A 20,692-nucleotide genomic window follows, 5' to 3' on the forward strand; every position below is an offset into this window, starting at 1 on the left:
GGAGCTTATGAGTTGGGGGAAGGGAATTGAACACCTACCTGCGCTACCTATCTTTGCTGCTGGATTTTCTTTTTGGTTCACGCTTTATATTATTTAACTTCATCTGTGATGAAGGAAATGTTCTATTCTGTGCTATCTAGTGTGGTAGCCACTAGCCACATGTGGCTGTCCAGCACTTGAAATGCACAGCTAGTGTGCCTGGAGAACTGTTTAAATTTAATTAGTTAAAATTTAAATAGCCATATTTGCCTAAATATATGCCATGACTTACAGCACCACTCTGTTTGGTTATTGTCCAAGGTCTTATACTTAACTTGTAGCAGGATTAGGGCTGTAATGGGGCAGGGGTTTGGAGCCTGGCTCATCACGCTTCCTGTGTATGACTGTCCTATGGGATTGCCCCTCCCTGACCCCAGCCCCAATCTCAGACATTTCAGTGTCCTATGCTGTCTGGCCACTGGCTAAGAACACCCTGTAAGCCTTCTCATAACTCTCCACAGCCATGCCTCTAGGGTTGGGGTCTTCTACAGTCAGTGCACGACTTTTTAAGGAGCCACAGGAGGTTGGGTGTGTACGGGGTGGCAGGGGCATCCAGGCTGGTACCTCTTAGACATAGCCTCCAGATGCTGGCACTGGAGATGCCATGGCAGCACGTTTGCCCCATGTGAGTGTGACCCAGTCCTGGATCCTGCTCTCCCAGGTGCTGCTGCCTGTCATTTGTCAGTTCAGAGCCACTGGTGTTTGCCCTCTTGGGGTCTCCTTTTCCATCATTCCTGCATAATCATCTTTCCTGGAGCAGGGAAGAGCAGGTGGTATCTTAGGGGTAGAGGTTGGCAGGCTATGCAGTGGGACTTGTGGCACTAGGGATGACAAAGCCTCATGGAGCAGGCTGCTTGTCTCTGAGCTCCCACTGTGGCCCCAAAGGCAGCTTGGCAGAGCTAAGCAAGCATGCAACATGGGAAGGCCCTGTGGTTGGTGAGGTCGGCGTCCTGGCAGAGGACGGCCAAACATTTGCCCAGGTAGAGGTTTCAAGTGTATGGTTTAGGGGATGTGCCTGAACTAATCCTGTTATTAGCTGGATTATCTCTTCAAACTGAGAACCAGCTTCTGTTGGGTCCCCTGTGAAACATTCAGTTGGGAGCCAGAGGGTGACAGGCCCCACCTGGGGCGTGTGCCTGGTGTCGTGAGCCTGCTGTCGGCATGGCAGCCAGGCGGGCTTCTGCTCCTGGTTCCTCCACTCATTCATTCACCTGTTCATTCATCCATCAAGCAGTCCTTGGGCACTTGATGGCTGCCAGGTGAACAGGACCAGATGGGGCCTCGTGGATATCATGGTCTAGAAAAGGGAGACAGATACATGGAAGACTGCAGAGCTAGGTACAGGGCCAGCAGAGGGGAGGGAGGGGACTGATTTTGCCTGGGGAGGTGGGGCGGTTCAGGATGAGATAAGTCTGCGGGTGCGGGAAGGGGGCTAGGACCACAGCAGAAGGGGCTGGAGACATGGGTAGGCTCCTGTGTGTGGAGGCCCATGAGATTCCTGCTGAGGAGGTTGGTTAGCCTCCATGCAGTGGAGACCACTGACAGGTTTTAGGAGAGGAGTGATATGGTCATTTTTGGATGTGAGAAAGGATGGATTAGGGGTTGCAGACCAGTGTCAGGGTGAGACCGCTGAGGAAGCCATTTGTTCGTTCATTCATTCATTCATAAAATATTTGAGTTCCTACACTCTGCCAGGCCATGTTCTAGGACCTAGAAACGCATCAATGAACAAAATAGCTGGAAATCTCTGTAGTCAAGGAGCTTACGTTCTGGGAGAGAGGGAGGGAGACAGGGAGAGAGAGAGGAATGAGGAAGGAGGGGAGAAAGCGTAACAATTATAATAAGTAAGTGAATGATACGGTGTGTTAGGAGGTAATAAATGCTATGGATAAAAGAAAAAATAGAGCAGAACTAGATATTTGGGGAATGCCAAGGATGGGCAGGGGGTACTACATCTCATGAGAGGGTGAGATTGGAGTAGAGACTTGGAGGAATTACCCATGTAGGTACTGGTGCTTTGCGCTTTGTGTAGAAAGAAAGACAAAGGGGGAGGCCCTGAGGCTGGAATGTGGGTGGTGTGTCTGAGTAACAGCTAGGAGGCCAGTGTGACTGGAGTGAAAAAGTCCCAGGGGTGGGGGGGTGGGGGGGCATGGGCAGTGCAGGAAGAAGGTGGGGCAGCGGCAGCACTTGAGCTGGACTTAGAAGGCAATTGGCTGGCTGTGTGGACTTTGGGTTCTACAAAGGCAGGGACTATGCATTCCCTTGACGCTGGCCCTGGGGGCTCACTTAGGATTCGGCACATAGTAGGTCCTCTTAAGATCTGTCAAGTGCCAGAGTAAAGGTGGAGCCCAGGAAGTTTCTCAGGTGTCTGGCTTGGTGCTGGGAGGGCCAGCTTTGTGACGCTGGAGGTCTGGCCACCTCTGGGGAGAACGATGGGCAGAAGGCATTTGGTGATATTTAAACTCACAGACTCAAAATCAAAAGGCTTTTATTTTTTTTAAAGCAGCCTTTGCTAGAAGTAGGCAGGAAGCTTTCTTCTTGAGTTTCTCAGTTCTCTGTTTAGCTGGGGTGACTGATTGATGGCAGTGGGTTTAATAACTTGGTGTAAACCAGGGCTACTCCATGCAGGATGAATTTGGTTGAGATGTAAATATTTTATATCCAAGTATTAACTGCTTATTAAAAGTGTATTGAGATTCATATGTTATATGGTATAATTATAGACATCACAGAGCAGTCATTTCTTGCTGGGAACATCCCCAGCAGAGCTGTTAATCCGGAAATGGGTGTCCTGCCATCAGCTGGCCTTTAGGTAGAGCATTTTACTTGTCTTATTAGGCAGAAATTAAACCCAGGTATAAATGCTGCCGAAAATTCAGCTCCGGGTTTTTGGACCCACCACAAGTGTATTGTGTGAAACCAAGTCCTGACGTGAGTCCTCTGAGATGAAAGAGGCCGGTCTGTGGCCGCAAGGGCTTCCTGGCTTGTGGTGAGAGGGGGATGCCCAGGGAGAAGTGTGGGGAGGGGGAGCTTGGGGCCTGGTACTGACCCCCGCATACCTGTGTTCAGGGCCAGGTGAGCGAGTGCTGCGTTGACTGCTCCCTGTGGCTCCGGGAGAGGTTACTGCACTGTCTGAGGGCGGTTTGGAGCCTGATGCAGGTAAGTGATCAATCTGTAGTTTTTTGAGCAGGATGTCTAGAACTTTCTTTGCATGAAAAATGTGACCAGTATGAAACTTGGGTTGGGTAACCCATGGGAAAACAAACAAAAAAAATCCTTGAATAACCAAAGGTTATTGAGTTTGAGGGGTAGCTGGGAGTAAATCTATCCATCCATCCGACGTCCGGAGTGCCAGCACCTGCTGGGAGGCGGTGGGGAAGCAGCAGCTAGTGAGATGAAAACTGCCCTCTTGGAGCTTATGTTCCACTGGGGAAGGCTACATTGGGCAAGTTTCAGACAAATAGTGTGTCCAGAGGTCAGGCTGCCCACCACAGTAGTTTTATCAACCAAAGTTAAATGATTTCTGTATCTTTTTGTCATCTTTTGCTTTTCAATACATGTGTAGGCCCCATTTCAGTGTGTCCTTAATAGGCAAATCTTAGTTTTCTGGAGCAGTTCACTGGTCTGGCTATCTGGATAGTTTTCAGGCTTTCTTTTTCTGTTCAGCATGGGAACTTTTCCATAATATTTGATTGTATTCCATATTCCTACCTCAGAAGGCAGGAGAGCGTGCGACACATTTTCCTGGTACCTCCAGTTGCCTTCATGCGCAGTCCAGACTGTGGCTCTTGGCATGCCCTCAGTGTGGCATCCAGCTTGCCCGGCACTACATGGTCCCCGAGGTTAGACTTTTTTGGACCCTTGGACTTGCTTTTTATGCCTTCTGTCTCCCCTCTGCTGGCAAGCTGTCCTCCTAGCCCTGGCTCTTCCCTCCACTCTTCCGTACAGGTGGTCCTGGCACTCAGATGTGCTCCAAAATGGCTCATGTCTTCAAAGAAATGGCTATTTAGCAAATTGGTAAACATCTTCATTTTTTTTTTTTTTTTGCCTTGATGTTCTAAGACTTGTTGTTTGTGAGCAAAGCCTTAGGCTGTGAACAGAGACCCTTCCATGTGAGGTGTGATGGGACCCCCAGGCCAAGGCGGCTGTGGAATCACCCTCTGGATGGCCCCGGGACATCTGGGGGACAGGCCGTCTGGTGGAGTGAAGGCTGTGCAGCAGCCCTCAGGGCATCACCCCCTCTCGCCTCTGTGGTCCATGCCCCTGGAGAGGTGGGAACTACCTGCTGTGATGGGACCCCAGAGCGTACGGTCCACCCAGGGCCTGGGTCTCTGTCCTGGACCACAACAGCCACCACCACGTGAGGCTGCTGAGCATTTACTGTGTGGCTAGGGGGACAGAGGAGCTGAATTTTGAATTTTTAATATTTTAATTTCACTTAAAAACCTGGCACAGCCTCTCAGCTGGGAGGAGAGAGGGAACTACAAAAAGCAGATCCGAGGACTTAGTTATTGAAAAGCTTTTAAGCATGTTTGGAACAACTTGGGTATGCGAGTTTACTTTTACAACTGTGAATTTTATGAGATCCAAAACTGATCAAATATTTCCAAGGAAAATCCAGCGTCTGAATTGAGATAGGCTGTCAGTATAAAATACGTACCTGATTTCAAAGACACAGTACAGAAAAAAAAAAAAAAGAAGGTAAAATAGCATATTTATAATCTTTAATGTTTATTTCGTATCAAAATACTATTTTGCATTTAAAATATAGTGTAAAATATATATTATATAATATAAAATACTATATTGCATTGTGCTAAATAAAATGTATTAGAATTAATTTCACTTGTTTCTTTTTACATCTTAAAATGTGGCTTCTAGAAAATTAAAAATTACATATGTGACTCTCCTTTTATTTCTATTGGATAGCCTTTATCTAGACCCTCCTCTAGTCTTTGTTTGGGTTGAGACTGTTGCATAATTTTCTGTGGTTAAACCTACCATTTATTGGACACTAATTTGTGTCCACCCTTTGCTAAGACCTTTACATGTTTTCCGTCCTCCTGAGAGGCAGATGAGGTGTAGGTACTATTATCCCTATTTTACATAGAAGGAGACTGAATCGCAGAGTGGGGAAGTAACTTGCTCAGGGTCACACAGCTAATATGGGCAGCTGGGACCCTAGAATTAGATGGACCTGGGCTAATGCCTTCTGCACCTCCCCCAACCCCACAAGTTAAATGTTGGTGACCAGGTTCTGGATGGTCCCTCTGCCTGCCTTGGGGCTCAGTACCCCAGAGCAGGGTCAACAAGTAGCAAGTACCACAGGAATCCATGGGTTTGTTGTCTGCAATGCCTGCATTTCTCCCTGGAGGATCACTTTGGAGGAGAGGTGAGCCTCTGTGTACCTGGGGAACAACACCCCCCTGCTTTTAGGGGTGAAAGGACAGCTGAGGGCACGGTCTCCAATTCCAGCTATGTAACCAAGGCCCACTTCCCTCCCAGCTGCCGCCTCGTCACATCTTGTCGCAGAGTATTTTCGCCTACAGTGTGAGCTGGCAGGGCCAGCATGGTTGTCGTCTCCATTTTACAGGTGAGCAGAATGAGCCTCAGAGGGGCAAAACAACCTCCCTGACATCACAGCTAGAGCTGGGACAAGAACCTAGATTTCTGTTTCAAATTCAGGATTATTTTCACTAACTAAACCTGGCTCTAAACAAAGGTAGAGTGAAAGATCTCATAGAGGTTATGGTTTGAGAGTAAGTCCCTCCCTAAAATGCCCCCCACCCCCCTTCCTGGTGCCTGAGATTACTGTCTGTCATGGAGACAGACTTTCTTCCATTAGGACATCATTTCTTTGGGGAAAATCAACCTCTGAGTGAACAGGATTCTGAGAAACTCTCCTTCTGGATGGGAAAAGGGACAATGGCAATGTGGCAGCCTGGGGACCTGGACAGGGTGGCAAGTGGGTGAGACAGGGCTGTTTGGGATGGGAAAGGATGCAGAAAATGGAGTGCATCATCCCTCAGGCTGGGCACCTCCTCCCCTAGGGCCCGTGCTTGTTGGAAGTCTGAGCAGGTAGGCAGTCTCCAGGTTGGCTCTGGGCAAAATAACCCTTGATCTCTTTTCTGGGTTAGTGTGACTTTTGATGGCAGCTAGCTCTGGGCTGCAACCTGGCACCCCCCATTTACTACCTGTGTTAGTGATCTTGGGCATTCAGAAGTCTCTGAACTTCAGTTTCCTCATCTGTGAAATAGGGCTTTACCGTGCAGGGTGAGGGTGGAGTAAGGTGTGTAAAACACCTGGCACCTGGCAATTAGTAAACACTGGTGCACAATCTCATGCAGTCACCTGCTTTGTACCTTTGGGACCTTCCCTGTCTCTGCGTAGGAAGCTGGCAGTCCAGGGAAAAATCCTGCAGCCTATTCTAAGCTTGGAAGGCAGGACACAGTACTATAGAATTTTCTGAGTCTCAATCCCTTGACCAATCTGGGTTTTATATGCCTCAGTTTCCTCACCATAAAATTAAGTAGTACCACCAGTATGCTAGGAAGGTGTTGGCTTGGCTGCAGAAATCCAAAGCATTCTGAGATCATTCTGAGTTGGAGAGAAGAGGCACCCAAGTTTTCACCTTGATGCAAAATGTGTGTCATATCATACATTTTCTAGAAAGCATCATTCAAGTTGAGGCCAAAGTCCCTTAGGGTCATGTTAGCCTCCCAGAAATGGCCACAAATTCTGAATTGTAGAAACGCTCTGCTGAGAAGCATTTGTGGAGCTTTTCCTTATTCTAGTTAGCTTGCCTTTGAGGTAGAAAACCTGGCAGCCTTGTAAGAAGAGGCCCAGAGCCAGGCCCTAGGGACCAGAGGGTCCTCGAGGCTCAGAGTACCCCGGGATGCCTCCTTGAGCCCACAGCCAGCCTTGGGGAGGGAGACAGGGATGCTGATCTTTGCCTGTGTCCAGCTGGTGTAGAGCTCCCACCTCCTGCCTCCCTCCTTCCTCCTTCACCATGGCTACGGGACATCCAAAGGCCCTTCCCAGTGGAAACTGGGGGTTGGGGAGTGCTTGGGCACAAGGGATGTCCTGGCATATCCCCTCCCTCCTACCACAGCTGCTGCAGCTCTGTAGGACCCACCTTGAGAATAAAGTTGCACCCAGAAAATAACAGAAAGGCCCTTTCTCCGCCCCACCCCCAGGCCAGGAGGAGGAGGAGGGTGGGCAGACTGAAGACCAGTGGTAGTGGGGCCTTTGGCTCTTTAAGAAGCTGGCCTCCCTGTGGGGCCTGGATCCATTAAGTCCGGCAGCTCCCTGACGCTGCTGATGGTTACTTGGTGATAAGCAGCTATGTGGACAATGCCTGGCCCCTTCCGCCTTTGAACTGAACCCTCCTCTGTCTCCCGGCTGGGAGCCGTTTTGAACTGTCAGTTCCTGGGGATTAGATGCATGTTTAGGCTAGATGAACTCATGAATGAAAATATTTTGCTTCGTGGTTTCTGCAGTGGAGGCCTGCGTGTTCGGCCCACCTTTATTTTCCTCTACTACACCCAGCACCACCCACCTATGCCCACCCTAAAAGCAGAGGTCCTGAATCTTACAAGCCCCCTCACCCAGCTGTCCCATGGAGTTTAGACAGGGCCACTGCTCTGGGACGAGGCCAGGAGACGTGGCACCCGAGGGCCAGGTGAGCACTTTCTTGGTATTTTTTCCTGATTGATGGCGACTCTAGTACAGGATGGCAGAGGGGCAGCCCCAGACCCTTCTGCACGTGAGCAAGGGCAGAGATGCGAGAGAGGAATTGGCCCTTGGTTCATTCGCTTTATCTAGTTTGATTCCAGTGCCACAGGCTTCTTGGGAATCGAGAGGGGGGCGGGTCATGTAGTTGGGGAAATGAGTCAGCCCTGTTGCCTTGGAAGTGTTTTATCTTGGAAGAGGCAGGAAGATCAGAGTTTGAATCCCAGCTTTTCAGTGTATGACCTTGAGAAAGTCACTGAACTGTTCCTGTAGCCCCTTTCATAGATGTGGGCATTGGGGTTCCTGCCCCTCTTTGCTGATTTCTCTGAGGGTCATTAGAACAGGCGCGGGGTCAGCGCTGCATCACTGTCCATTTCCTGCCTTGTTTCTCAGGCTTGGCCAGGCCCAGCTGCCTCAGCCATACCCGCTCTGTGCCCCCGCAACCCTGTACTCAGGGAACTAGGAAGACCTGAAGGGTGCTTTACCCAGCCTTAATGTGACAGATGGAGTCAATTGAGATCTAATGCTACAATTAATAGATGCCCTTGCTGGCTGGGTCACACCCGTGGCTGGTTCCCACTGCCACGTGGCTCTGATGCTTCCTGGGAGCCTGAGCTCAGTGGCCGCTGTGGGCAGCTGCCTGTTACCACCTCCTAAGAGGGGTTGCTGGGGGCTTCTTGTAAAGAGTATGGGCTGGCAGTTACTGGGAATCTTTTCGGGGTGCAAAGGATCATATGGCTTAATGGAAAAGAGGTTCAGTTAAGGTTCAAAATGAGCCTTGGGCTAGTGGCTGGTGACCTGGTTTGGCTGGGTGAGTGAGTGTAAGTAGGTGCTAACGTGTGTGTGTGTGTGTGTGTGTGTGTGGTGTGTGTGTGGTGTGTGTGTGTGTATTGGGGAGCCTGAGAATATTATTGGGCTTTTCCCATCTTGACTTCTGATCAAGACTCTGTCAGTGAATAATTGTTTTGAAAGTGTTATTCTATACAAGTGTTATCTGTTAATTTTAGAAAAACTGGAAAAATAGAAGTAAATATAATATTTTAGAGTATTCCCTTCTAGTTTTTTCTGTGTATACATGTTGTTTTTTCCTCATAAAACAGTGTGATTGCAATTTTGTAACTTTTCCATGACAAAAAGCACACTCTACACTCATTTATTAGGGTTCCATGATGGCACATGGTACATATGCACTGTAGTTTTAATGCCACTCTCCTGTATTTGAATAAATATGCTATTTCCAAGTCTCAGCCCTTGTCAGCCACCCTGAGCTGTAGGTTTTGTACAAGCATTTTGGTAGACTGTGCAACTGTTTCCCTGAGATAGATGCTTTGACATGAATTTCTAGGTCAAAGGATGACTTTGATTTTTAGGCTTCTGAAAACTTGTGCCAAGTTGCCGTTCAGAAAGTTTGTACTAATTTACATTGCCACCAGTAGTGTTTGTTTGCTTCCCCTTACTCTCTCCAACATTCGGTATCAAGTGTTTAAATCTCTGCTCTGTTCTATTAGACAAAAATGATCTTAGTGTTTTAATTTGCATTTTTTTGATTTCTTGTAAGACAAAATGTATTTTTGTCTGTTTACTGACCATTTATATTTATTATCGTCTGGATTATCTATTTACATAATTTTCAATTCATTGTGTTTTCCCTGTTAATAAGAACTCTTTATATAGTAAGGACAATGTATGTTTCATGTGTTTTTGCTCGGTTTATCATTTTAATGTTTAAGGACAATGTATATTTCATGTATTTTTGCTCAGTTTATCATTTGAATGTTTAGTTATTTACTGGACACCCCATTTGCTTATTCATTCATTAGTATATTCATTCAGTTATTCAGAACTGCTTGAATTCTGAACTCTGTGGAGTAGGGATGGGGTGGGGAGGTATAAGAAATTTAGCTTTTGTATGTCCCTTATCTCAGGAGTTTGAAACTCATGGCACAGCTAAGCTGGTTCTGTCTTGGCGGGGAAGAACAGTCATCCCCAGTGCTAACCGACACCGGGGAAGGAAACGTTAGTGTGGGTGGGGCAGAGAATAAGGGACGCCCAGAGGTGGCATTAGGAATTGAATCATGAAAGGTGTAGTTACAGATGTGGGATGAGGAGGGTATTCTAGGTGAGAAAAAAAGAACATGGCCAAAAATATGAAGACAGGACTGAGAGGGATTTTAAATGACCCCAACACACATTTTTTTTTTTTTCCTGGGCTGTCTGTAGAGGGAACTAGCATCCCTGGGGAGGGGGCATGGGGCTAAGAGAATCTCCCCTTTTCCCTGTGGGTCCATGTGGGACTTGGCCAAGCAAGAGAAAAACAGTCCTTTCTCCTTCTACACAAGTTCTCTGGGCATGGCTAGAAGCTTCCAAAGGAGTTTCCCTGTAGCAGAGAGGGCCAGCCTGGGGGGTGTTCTCCTGTGTCACAGCCTTTAGGTCCCTTGAATCTTTGAATAACCCTGCAAGGCAGTGAGGGTATTGAATCTCTTTTACAGATGAAGAGTTGTGGCCTAGGGAGGCAAAGAGACCAGAACCCAGACAAGTGTGTCAGCCTGACGAAGGCTTGAGCACTGAGAGCCAGAGGCGACTCAGGAGTCATCAGGAGGCAAAGGGGGAGCCTCTCTGGGCTGATGTGATTGAGCCAGGATTCCAAGGATCAGTGGCCGGGAGCTTTCTCTGTGAAGTCAGGGTGGAAATAAGCCTGGATTTTCAACCCTTGTGGGTGCTTCCTCCTCAGACACAGGGCCCCTAGCAGGGGGACCAGTCAGACAGGAGTGAGCTGACCAGAGTGGGGACAGGGGGGAGAAACTAAGGCCCAGTAATGCCACACCATTGCCTCAGCTTAGAAACTGATCCTGATATTCTCACAAGCAGAGGGGACAACCACTTCAATAGGCTGAGCCCTCAATCTCGGGGCATGCCCCCATGAAGCTTATTCCTGCAAAGGAGAAGCTAAGCCTGCTTATAATTATGCCTAAGAGTCATCCCCCGAGAACCTCTTTTGCTGCTCAGATGTGGCCTCTCTCTCTAAGCCAACTTGACAGGTGAACTCACTGCCCTCCCCACTACGTGGGACATACTCCTAGGGAGTAAATCTTCCTGGCAACGTGGGACATGACTCTCAGAGATGAGCCAAGACTGACATCATTGGAATGAGAAAGCCTCCTTGACCAAAAGGGAGAAGAGAGAAATGAGACAAAATAAAGTCTCAGAGGCCGAGAGATTTCAAACAGAGTCTAGAGATTATCCTAAAGGTTACTTTTTTTCATTATATAGATGTCACTTTTTAGTTTATATTGTATTGAAGTGGCTGGAGGGAAGTACCTGAAACTGTTGAACTGTATTCCAGTAGCCTTGATTCTTGGAGATGACTGTATAAATATAGAGCTTTTACAGTGTGACTCTGTGATTGTGAAAACCTTGTGTCTGATGCTTCTTTTAACCAGGGTGTGGACAGATACATAAAAAAAAAAAGATTAAAAATAAATTAATAATGGGGGAATAAAGGGTAAAAATGGGGTAGATTGAAATAGTGTGAGTCAATGAGAGGCAGGGGTATGGGATATATGTGTTCTTTTTCATCTTTATATTTGTTTTCTGTAGTTGTGCAAATGTTATTTTGAAAAATAAATAAATAAAAAGAAAGCAATCCCGAGGCCTTAGTGAGCACCGGCTGTGTGCATGGCACCGTGCTAGTCCCGGGCAGGCACCAGAGAAGCAGGAGATGGTTGGCCTTGTGCCTAGGGAGCCGACAGTCTGCTTGGGAAGATGGGAGAGACCCTTCATCCAGAAGGCTGGGAAATGGTATCTGAGAAAGTGGGGCTGGCTGAGGGATTGTTCTTTCTGCTAGTGTTTATCAAGTGCCTACTGAATGCCAAGGGCTTTGTGCTGGGAGCTGGGGATCCAGCCCCAGTGAAGAGGATAAACCAGCCTCTGCCCTTAGCGAGTCACGGTTCCATGGGGATGGCTGTCAGGGAATGGGGAATGGCGAACCCGTGGCTGTTCTGAGTGCAGAAGCAGTGGGGGCTGAGGAAGCACAGTGCAGGGAGGCGCCAGAGAAGGCTTCTGGAAAGGGAGTCACTCCTAGGAGGAGCTGGGGAGGAGGGAGAAGGGAGCATGGGCTTGACAGAGGGACAGTGGACCCCTGCTGGGGTTTCAGCAGGGCAGGTGCTGCCGCGTGAGAGATTGTGGGGTGGCCTACAGGTGGGGCAGGCGTACTGGGGAGGGGCCAGGCCTTTGGAGAATGTGCAGGAGGGTACAACCCAGGGTGGAGGCTGCCCGGGAACCAGGCAAGGTGGCCCTGAGGACGCTGGGGTGTTGCCCCACCTGTAGGTGATGTTGAGTCTGGGGTTGGCAGGTAGGGCAGGGTCCCTGGGTGGGGCGAGAGGAACCTCATGGCCACGCTCTTTACTTTGTAATAGACGATCTTGATCCCCTCTGGGATGAGTCTCTCATATAACCAGAAAACAAGTCTCTTGATTCAGAAGCTTCTGTTCTGTATCCCCCATCCCAGGGGCACCTGGGGGTCCAGGGGAGAGAGCAGGTCCCTGAGCCAGCCTGCTTTATGGAGACCAGCGCTGATCCTGCCCTCCCTGACACCCGTCTGGACAGACAGCCTAACTTCTCACCCAGGCATGTGGGGCACTTTGAAATCTCAGCTTCTGCATCAGCTGCACACCCCATGTCTCAGCCTGTGTGGCCCCTATCTGTCCTTGTCCGAGCTGCTGTCCCTCATCTCCAGTGGGAACCAGTGCTTTCTCACCTCCCCGCCTTTGCTTATCTTGCTTCCTCCACTGTGATCCCCAGATGCACTTATTTCAGGTCTATTCCTCCTTCCAGGTGGGTGAAGGTCTGCCCTCTATATTGTATATAATATGTAATAGCCTACCCAGCTCTCTCGAGCAGAGTGGACCTCTTTTTGCTCAGGTGCTACCTTGGATCTGGTGGCTGTCCCACCCCCCTCTTGCCCTTGTTTGTGCTGTCTACTTACCACAGTTAGCACAGGCCCCCTGGCCACTCTGTCCCTCCTCTGTGTGTCTCCACAGGGACCAGCTCCCTGGCACTCTGCAGGAGTCCAGAACCCTGTTTGCCGAGGGAAGGGGTGAGTTGGCATTTCCCCCAGAACTGGTAGGAGCATGCTCACTCAACATCTCACTAAAACTCAATATTTTAGAGCAGGACAATAATGAAGGAAGACTAACCCTGCTTCCTAAGGAGCAGAGTGAAATAGTTTGGGGCCTGGGCTTGGAAGTCAGTGGATCTGGGGCAGGCCTGGCTCTGTCTCCAACTCACTGTGGAGCCTCAAGCAAGTTTCTGAATCTCAGTTTCCTTCTCTGTTTAATGGAGACAAAAATATGCCCCGTAGGGGCATCATGAGCCTTAAAAGAGATAACGGATTTGTCACCTCGTGGCCCCAGGTGCCACGTGGCCCAGTCTCAGCAGTCAAGCAGCCAGGAGTACTTAGAAAGTAGTCCCTTCATTTTCATTTGAGAAAGAATGGAAGGTTGGAAGACCCTGTCCTGCACCCAGAAACCCACTGGTTGATTCTGCTGTAGCCCCCTACCACCACAGCCCTTCCTGAGCCACCTCCCCACCACACACCCAACTTTCCCTCTCCCCACCCCAGCTCTTTATTACATAGCTCAGTCAGGCTCTCAGCTGAGCTCCTTCCGCTGTCCTGCCTGTTGGGCTCCTGATTTCAGCAGCAGCCTGGCTGATGGTCGTGGGGAGAGAGGGACACTTACGTGTGACTGGATGGGGTCTAGTGAAGTCTCTGGCATGTGGTTAGTGCCCACAATTCAGTGCAGTTCGTGCTTGTGGAATACCTGTGTTTCTGTTTATGCAACACCAGGCACTGTGCTACATTAACGTACGTGGCCTTTAATCACAAAATAACTCGGTGAGGTAGGTGTTACTAGCTCCATTTTACAGATGAGGAAGCTGAAGGTGATAATTATTGAGCCTCAGCTGGGTGCCAGGCTCTGTGGGGAGCTGTGCAGAGGGAGCCAGCCAGGAGAGTCACCCCTGGTCCTGGGTCTGACAGACCATTCGGATGAAGAGAGAACAGGGTGGAGGCAGGTGACAGGCAGATCATAAATGCACAGGATTAAATATTTACATTAAGCAGAGATGAGGGTTAAGTGCCTCAGAGGCAGGAAAGGGGAAAGTGGAGGAATTTTGCTGCTGAGAAAGCCACAGGGAGCTTCCAGAGGGAGAATGCTCCAGGGGACCTGTTTGGGGGGCTTAGAGAAGCCATTGAGGGGCTGGGGCTGGAGTGGGAGTCAGGGGCCATGTCTCCGGTGATACGTGTGTGGGAGTGAGTGGTGGCCCGGGAATGTGGGAGCCACATACTTTTGTGTAATTAGGTCGGCCCCTCTGCAGCAGCTGCAATTAGCTGTAGGACTTCCTGCACCCAAGGTCATTTCTGCACCTGGGGTGGCTTACCTGAGCTCCTGCTGCCGGGGCTTGGGCCCTGTGTGTGTTTCCGGCAGGGGTGGCGAGAGGCAGGTGGGTTGCTGGGACCCCAGGGCCACCGCCTCTACCTCACAGCAGGAGGAGAGAATTGTCCTGGCTGTCCTTCTGCCAGTAAGCCCTATGCAACTCTTCTCTGAGGCCCAGCTGCAGAGCAGCCCTTTGCGCCTGCTCATCTGTCAGTGGACGGTTTCTGAGCCTTTCTCACACACTCTGGCTGTGGGTGGGACTGCCGGCATCCCGGAGGTGATCAGCACCCATGACTGATCAGTTAATGTCTTGTATCTCTCCTCCACGGGGAGCCCAGTGGCAGGAATATTTTGAGAATTCGGCCTTTCCTTTTGAGGAGCCCAACCTAGCCTGCCTTGGTGAAAAATGTCAAATATCTTGAGATGAGTTAATACTGCCAATTTGTTTGTCTTTGACAGCCTGGGATAAATTTATTCATCTAATTTATCAGCTACATGAACCATCAGTGTCTTTAACAGTGCGTCACCTAAAACTGTGAGAAGGTAGATGTGAAAACTTGGAATCAGGAGTATAATTGTTCCCATTTTGCAAACGGGGCAAGCTGGAGGTTGGAGAGGCTGGATGGTCCATAGTGGTCTAGCCTGAGGCCCCTGGTGTGCAGGTGGCAGCGTCCTTGGGCTTCCTTATCTCAGCGGGGCTGGAGCAGAGCCGAGGCTGGAGTGTGAGCCCCTGGGCTGGCAGCTGGGGCCCTCCACCCGCCCCGCACCAGGCTGAGGGCAGGTTGCCAGATGGCTGTTGCACGAGGTAGAGGAGCCAGCACGCTGGGGCTGGGTACTGCTGGGCTTGGTGGCCCAGCGTGGTGACTGGCCAAGGGCTCGAGGCTGGACTGAGTCCTGGGTTCCTCCATCCTCTGTTGTTACCTGGACCTACCTGGACCTGGAAAATGGAAAAGCAGTGGCTTTTCCCAGCCAGGCCCAGATTTGCGTCCTGAGGAGCCCCAGTCCCTGCAGACCACTCCCTGCGAGCAGCTCACGTTCCCTTGGGGCCTGAGGCCTACAGGCACCATCTTAGATCTCAAGAGTATTAAAGGAGATACTCCATGGGCCTGGCTGGGAGTAACTCATCAGCTGGCGTTAGCTGCCATTATTATTATTGTAAGCATTGTTATTATGGGGAAAGGCTGGGTTCTATGAGGTGAGGCCCGGGGATCTGACCCAGGCTGGGAAGAGTGCTCCATCAACAGCAGCTGACATTAGCTGTCCTTATTTTGGGTGCTGCCATGCTCTCTCTCCTTTAATTTTGCATCCCCTGATGTGCCCAAGCTGTCTTCAACAGGAATGAAACCAGATGGTAGGTAAGTATCTGGCCCAGCACAGCTGTCTCCCCAGACAGCTGAAGGTTGAAAGGTGGGGGACAGCCCCCCTGAGCCCCAGGGAATATGGAAAGCAGGGAGAACCCCACACAGCCCCAGGCTAGCTCCTGAGCCAGCCCTGAGCAGAGGGAGGCCATGGCAGGGCAGCACTTGGCCAGAATGGGCTTTGGCCCTGGTCACCTGATGGATTTTCCATGCACAGTGCTTCAGCTGTTTATGGCTGTGCATTTCTGTGGGTGGGAGGAATATACTCATTTTTATTCTTTGAATCTATTTGAAACACATAAGGGAAAAGAAACTTATTTTTGCAGGATTTTCACTTTGCGTCCCCTGCTCAGATCCTGCATCCATTGGTTCCGTAGGGAACTGGCAGGGGTGGGAACATCATTTGAGTTGGTCGCATGTTACATCAGGAGCCTCAGCATCTGCACAAATTAAAGTGTGTGGAATGGGGGAACATGAGTCCCCCAGTAGGGAATCTGCCCTGGCCTCTGGCTCAAGGTAGGTGAAGGTGGGTGGGGATAGAACTGGGAAGGAGCAGGGGAGGCCACACCCCAGTCTCTTGGCAGAATCTCTTGGTCTTTTAGAGGCTGAACATGAAGACGGTGGGTGCTCCGGCCCCCTCTGGTTACAGGTGGGAGTCAGGGCACAGAGAGAGGACTCTTCCGCTGTCACCACACCGCCGAACTGGGGATGGAGTCAGGCCTCTGCGCTCTGCTCTTTCAGTGTCAGCGCCGTGCCACTGCTGATCCTTCTTAGGGTGTGGTAGGAAGGGCTTGCTTCCATCTTTTCAGGGCCTGTGTTCAGGTCTGTAGAATGGTTGGCAGCTTGGGCTTAGGGTCAGACTGCCCGTATTCAAATCTTGGCTTTCACTTACTGGCTGGGTGACCTTGGACAAGTAACTTAACCTGTGCCTGAGTTCATTTTAAAATGGAAATAACAATAACTGTCACTCAAGGCTGGTCTGAGGATTTAATGAATTAATATTTGTGAAACATTTATAACAGTACCTGGCACAAAATAAGAACTATGTAAATATTTGCTAAATAAACGGTATTAACAAAATTGCCATGTGATCTGGGGCATATTACCCTTCCTCAGTCTCAGTCTGTCATCTGAAAAATGGGGATGGAAAATAACATCTATCTCAGAGGGTTGTTTTGATGACTCTGAGCAATGAATGATGAGTTTAAAATGCAGAGTATAGGGTAAGCTTTAAAAAAAACCATCAGTTTTTATCATCAGTATTATTAATATTATTTTATTACTTGGCACGTCTACCCATTCACTTGGCAGTCTGCCCTGAGTTTGGATGAGGGGAAGGAAAACAAATTCAAAGGGTGGGCCATGAGGAAGGGAGATGACTGGGTGCTGCTAAGGCTAAGCACAGCGAGGCCGGAGGTGGTCTTTGGGCCTGCTCCGTGACCGGCTAGGTGGAGGGCCCCTGGGAGTGAGGAGAGCAATTCTCTGTTCTGAGCCATCCCATGTAGGGAGCCTGCCTTCCCCAGCCTTGAGGGACTCTGAGAACTTCCAACTGGTCAACAGTGGCTCCTTGATGGAGTCTCCTGCCCAAGCTTTTGTTTCTTGGTGGCCCCTCCACCTGCCGGGTATCTGGGCAAACATGACCATGGGGACTGCCAAGCAGTGGGAATGCCGTTTATAAGAAGCAAGGCGTGGAGAAAGCCCCCTTGTGCTGCTCCCCTGGAAGGTTCAGGATATACTTCGCAGGAAGTGTCAGCACAATTTTCTAATCAAGTTGAAGTCCGTGGCCTGCAGTTAGAAACAATAAATGAAATGCAATTTGAGCCGGCACTTTGCCTGGGTCTCCGTTTCTGGATGTGGGTGTGGGCGAGAGGCGAAGAACTTGACCCCTGACCCTGATCATTTAGCCCCCAGCCCCACCATCAGCTTGCAGAGGTTGGACCCTCGGACTTTATTTTAGATAATCGTTCTAAATCCTGATTTTGATCTGTTGGGTCAAAGTCCGCACTTCTCTGTAAATCAGTGTACACTATTAAGCTGACTCTTTTGTTTTTTCTCCTTCCATCTTCTTCTACCTACCATGCTTAGAACTTAGTCTTGGAGATCATTGTTTAATCAATATTAAACCATTCATGTAGTTTAAGTGTTTACTTATGTGCTTTGAATCACTGCTTGCAGTAAGAGCAAGTGATGCCCCTAATCTGCCTTCACTATACTCCCCAATACCCTAATTATGTAATTTAGAAAAGAACATTTCCTGACAGCAGTTTCTCAGTGTGCAGCAACAAATGCCGACTGGGGAAGGGACCAAACAACCTTGGTAATAGCTAGCACATGGAGCCTGCTGCCTCGGTCCAGGCAGGCCTGGCTTGAGGCGGACGCCCGTCCATTTGGGTTAAGGCTTTCAAATGATGGTGTATTAGTGCCAGTAGAAGTAATTCCACATGAAAAGAGCTGTAGCTAATAGTCCATGTCCAGTCTCTCTTGGTTTGTGGAATAGGCCCTCACTGCAAATTGTTACTGACCCGGACAGCCAAGACCAGATATCTCACCCAGCCGGTGAGATTGATGTAGCCAAAGATGTGTCCGAGAGGCCCGAGTTTAGACTGAGCTGTTCTTTATGTCCCTGCCAACCCCACATCTATGATCCAGAGGCTGGGCCTGAGTTCCCCAGTATTTCCTTATTGCTTTGCAGGAGCGTTTGGAGACTAGTGCACCTTCTCATTCAACCCAAGTAGAAATTTGAGGGGTGGCTGAGTGTCGGGTTATGTGGTTGGCACAATCCAGGGTCTCGGGTCTGTCCATTCTTTAGGATCATCGAGTCAGAGCGGCTATTTCTGCCCTTTATCCTCAACAGCCTGCCAGTGTGAATGACTGAGTGGCTCGCTCTGGCCAAGTGAGGCCTAAATGCTGCTTCCATAACAGAAATGGAAAACCGCCCTTCCTGCTTCCCCTCCCCCATGGAGACCTCGGTCCCGCAAATATTCTGTTGCTGTAGAAACCCAGCAGAACCCTTTGGGGCTCACCTGTCTCCGCGGGATGGTCGGTCTGCATTTGGGGCGTTGGTGTGCAGCCTCTCCTCGGGCAGAATCCTGCAGCCGTGGGCCTGCAGTACTGCGTCCCAGCTCTCGAAGGTCCCTGATGAGGAGTAGGGGACAAGCGAGGAGCAAACTGAACTGCGGAAATTTTAATTTGGCTGTGAGTCCCAAAGCCATGCGTTAGCCTTTCTAGAAGTGCCGGTCGCTATGGCGATGGAAGCGGTGCCAATTGCAAGAGTTGTTTTTGTGGTTAGGGTGCCTGTCTTAGACAAAGAGAGGGAGGCCAACCCGACAGCCTCTGTCCTCACTCCCTTCCAAGGATTGGATGTTGTCATGCGCTGGCCTTGGGAGGAGGGGTGACAGCTTCCCAGAGAGGCCATTGTGCCTGGCATTAGTCTCGGGATCCACTGGCTTGGCCAGATAGGAGTGATCACCTGGTGCATGCTGGGAGAGAGTCCACGGGTGGGTGGGCTTGTCAGTGGAGAAGGGACTACTCAGCTGCAACAGAAAGTGCATTTAAAAAATTCCCCTCTCTTGGGGCAAGCCCGCAGTGGACTGTTCTTTATGGAAACTTGTGCCACCCACGGCCTGGCCTTGGGGCCATAGGGTCTGCCCCTTCAGGCCACATTTTGGCTTGGGCCTAAAATGTCAGCTGCCCTGAAAATTTTCTTAAATGACGGAATGGAGGCCTTTTCTGTAGCAGGGGTGCTTGTGTAGCTTGTTAACTCTCAAAGTGTTTTACAAATATTTATCCACCTTAGGTCATTTGCAAACCTAACCCCTATCTTCCCACCCCAAGCTTGCCCCTCCAGCCTGGTTGCCCAAAATGAAGTCAGAAGCCTTGGACTGTGAATTCTATGTTGGCGGAATTTGAAAGCTAGCCCGAGTGGTGTGTTTATTTCTCTAGTCTGCCCTTTTTAGTGTTCCAAAATGTGTCAGGGCTTCCCAGCCCAGACATGCAAAGCCCTTTGCCCTCCCTGCCAGAGGTGAGAGTATTTTACTTATGAACTCATCTTAAATCACTTTTAGTCAAATTAATACTCCTTCCTTGGGATTATGTCAAAGCATCAAAATAAAGAGGGCATTAGCTAGGAGTGAGTTATTTTAGGACAGGTAACCAGTTCCCTTTAACTTGTTCAGATCCTGGCTGGCAGGGACGAGTAGAGAAATGCTATTTTGTGTTGCTTTCTGAGATCCCTAAAGTATATCTATTTCCTGGGAAAGAGGAGGGTCCCTGGGAATTAGAGGCCTGGGTCCTTCCCAGGGGTGACTCTGAATGCTGAATGTTAGTGATAGTTCCCCAAAGACCCACCCGGATGATTCCTAGACACCCCCCTCCCCCCACCAATCTTCCCGGCAGCCCATCGCCCTGAGTTGCATCAGGATGGCTGGTATCAAAGTGGCCAAACCTGAATTTGCCTCTGCTGCTGGTCTCCAAGCTCCTGACTAATAAAGGCTGACCCCTGGTGAATTTTCAGAAGCCAGGACTTGCCTGCACCAAGCCTGCTCTGCTGATAAGATAGGCTTTTGTGGATAGCAGTCAGAAGGGTGGCAGCTTCAGTAGGGGCCATATCAAGGTATTGCTAATCCTTTGGCTGGCTAATGTTTGCCAAATAAATAGCCTCATTAGGAAAGACTATAAAAGTCCGATAAGATTCTTCTAATTATCCCCCAATGCACAAAAATGCTTGGGGTTTCATTTAGAATAATAGGAGACTTGGAGAAGCCTGGACAATATGCAGGGAGTGAATATTTTTTAACGATGGCTTCTCCCTTCCTCAACCCTAACACCCACAATGTAGCATTTCATGTTTTCCTTTGGCAAAAGCAGCAAATTGCTGAACAGAAAGGGGGAAAAAAAAGACAATGACATATTTTAGGTTAGTATTTCACCTTTGCAAATCAATATACAAGCCATTAAAACTGTATTTTTCCATGAATGATAAGTGTAATTACCTCTCTCTTGCCATAAAAACTTGTTCTTATTAAATGTAAATATTTAAAAATGATTGAAATGTATTCGAAGGGCACTTTATAGCTTGATTTTATATGCCTACATCTGGGTTGCCTTTCCTAAAACACTCTATTTCTTGGA

The 20,692-nt window shown here is 49.3% G+C and overlaps 2 long non-coding RNA genes across 6 annotated transcripts in view; one reads left to right on the forward strand and one right to left on the reverse strand.

Moving 5' to 3' along the window:
* LOC143664979 (uncharacterized) overlaps nt 1–20,692 on the forward strand; it is a 420,148-nt gene that overhangs the window by 146,130 nt on the left and 253,326 nt on the right. The gene's annotated exons all lie outside the window — the stretch shown is intronic.
* LOC143664980 (uncharacterized) lies at nt 598–18,899 on the reverse strand. 5 transcript variants are annotated; one of them, XR_013166699.1, is made up of 4 exons: nt 18,586–18,899; nt 12,755–12,846; nt 11,089–11,196; nt 4,679–4,699 (listed from the first exon to the last, which is right to left on the reverse strand). It is a non-coding gene; the product is annotated as an uncharacterized LOC143664980 (long non-coding RNA). The 5 variants fall into 5 exon arrangements; XR_013166697.1 differs by having other exon boundaries at nt 11,089–11,199; XR_013166700.1 differs by lacking the exons at nt 4,679–4,699; nt 11,089–11,196 and adding an exon at nt 598–1,336 and having other exon boundaries at nt 18,586–18,897.

Source organism: Tamandua tetradactyla, chromosome 20, assembly GCF_023851605.1.
Source record: "Tamandua tetradactyla isolate mTamTet1 chromosome 20, mTamTet1.pri, whole genome shotgun sequence".
Classification (NCBI taxonomy): Eukaryota; Metazoa; Chordata; class Mammalia; order Pilosa; family Myrmecophagidae; genus Tamandua; species Tamandua tetradactyla.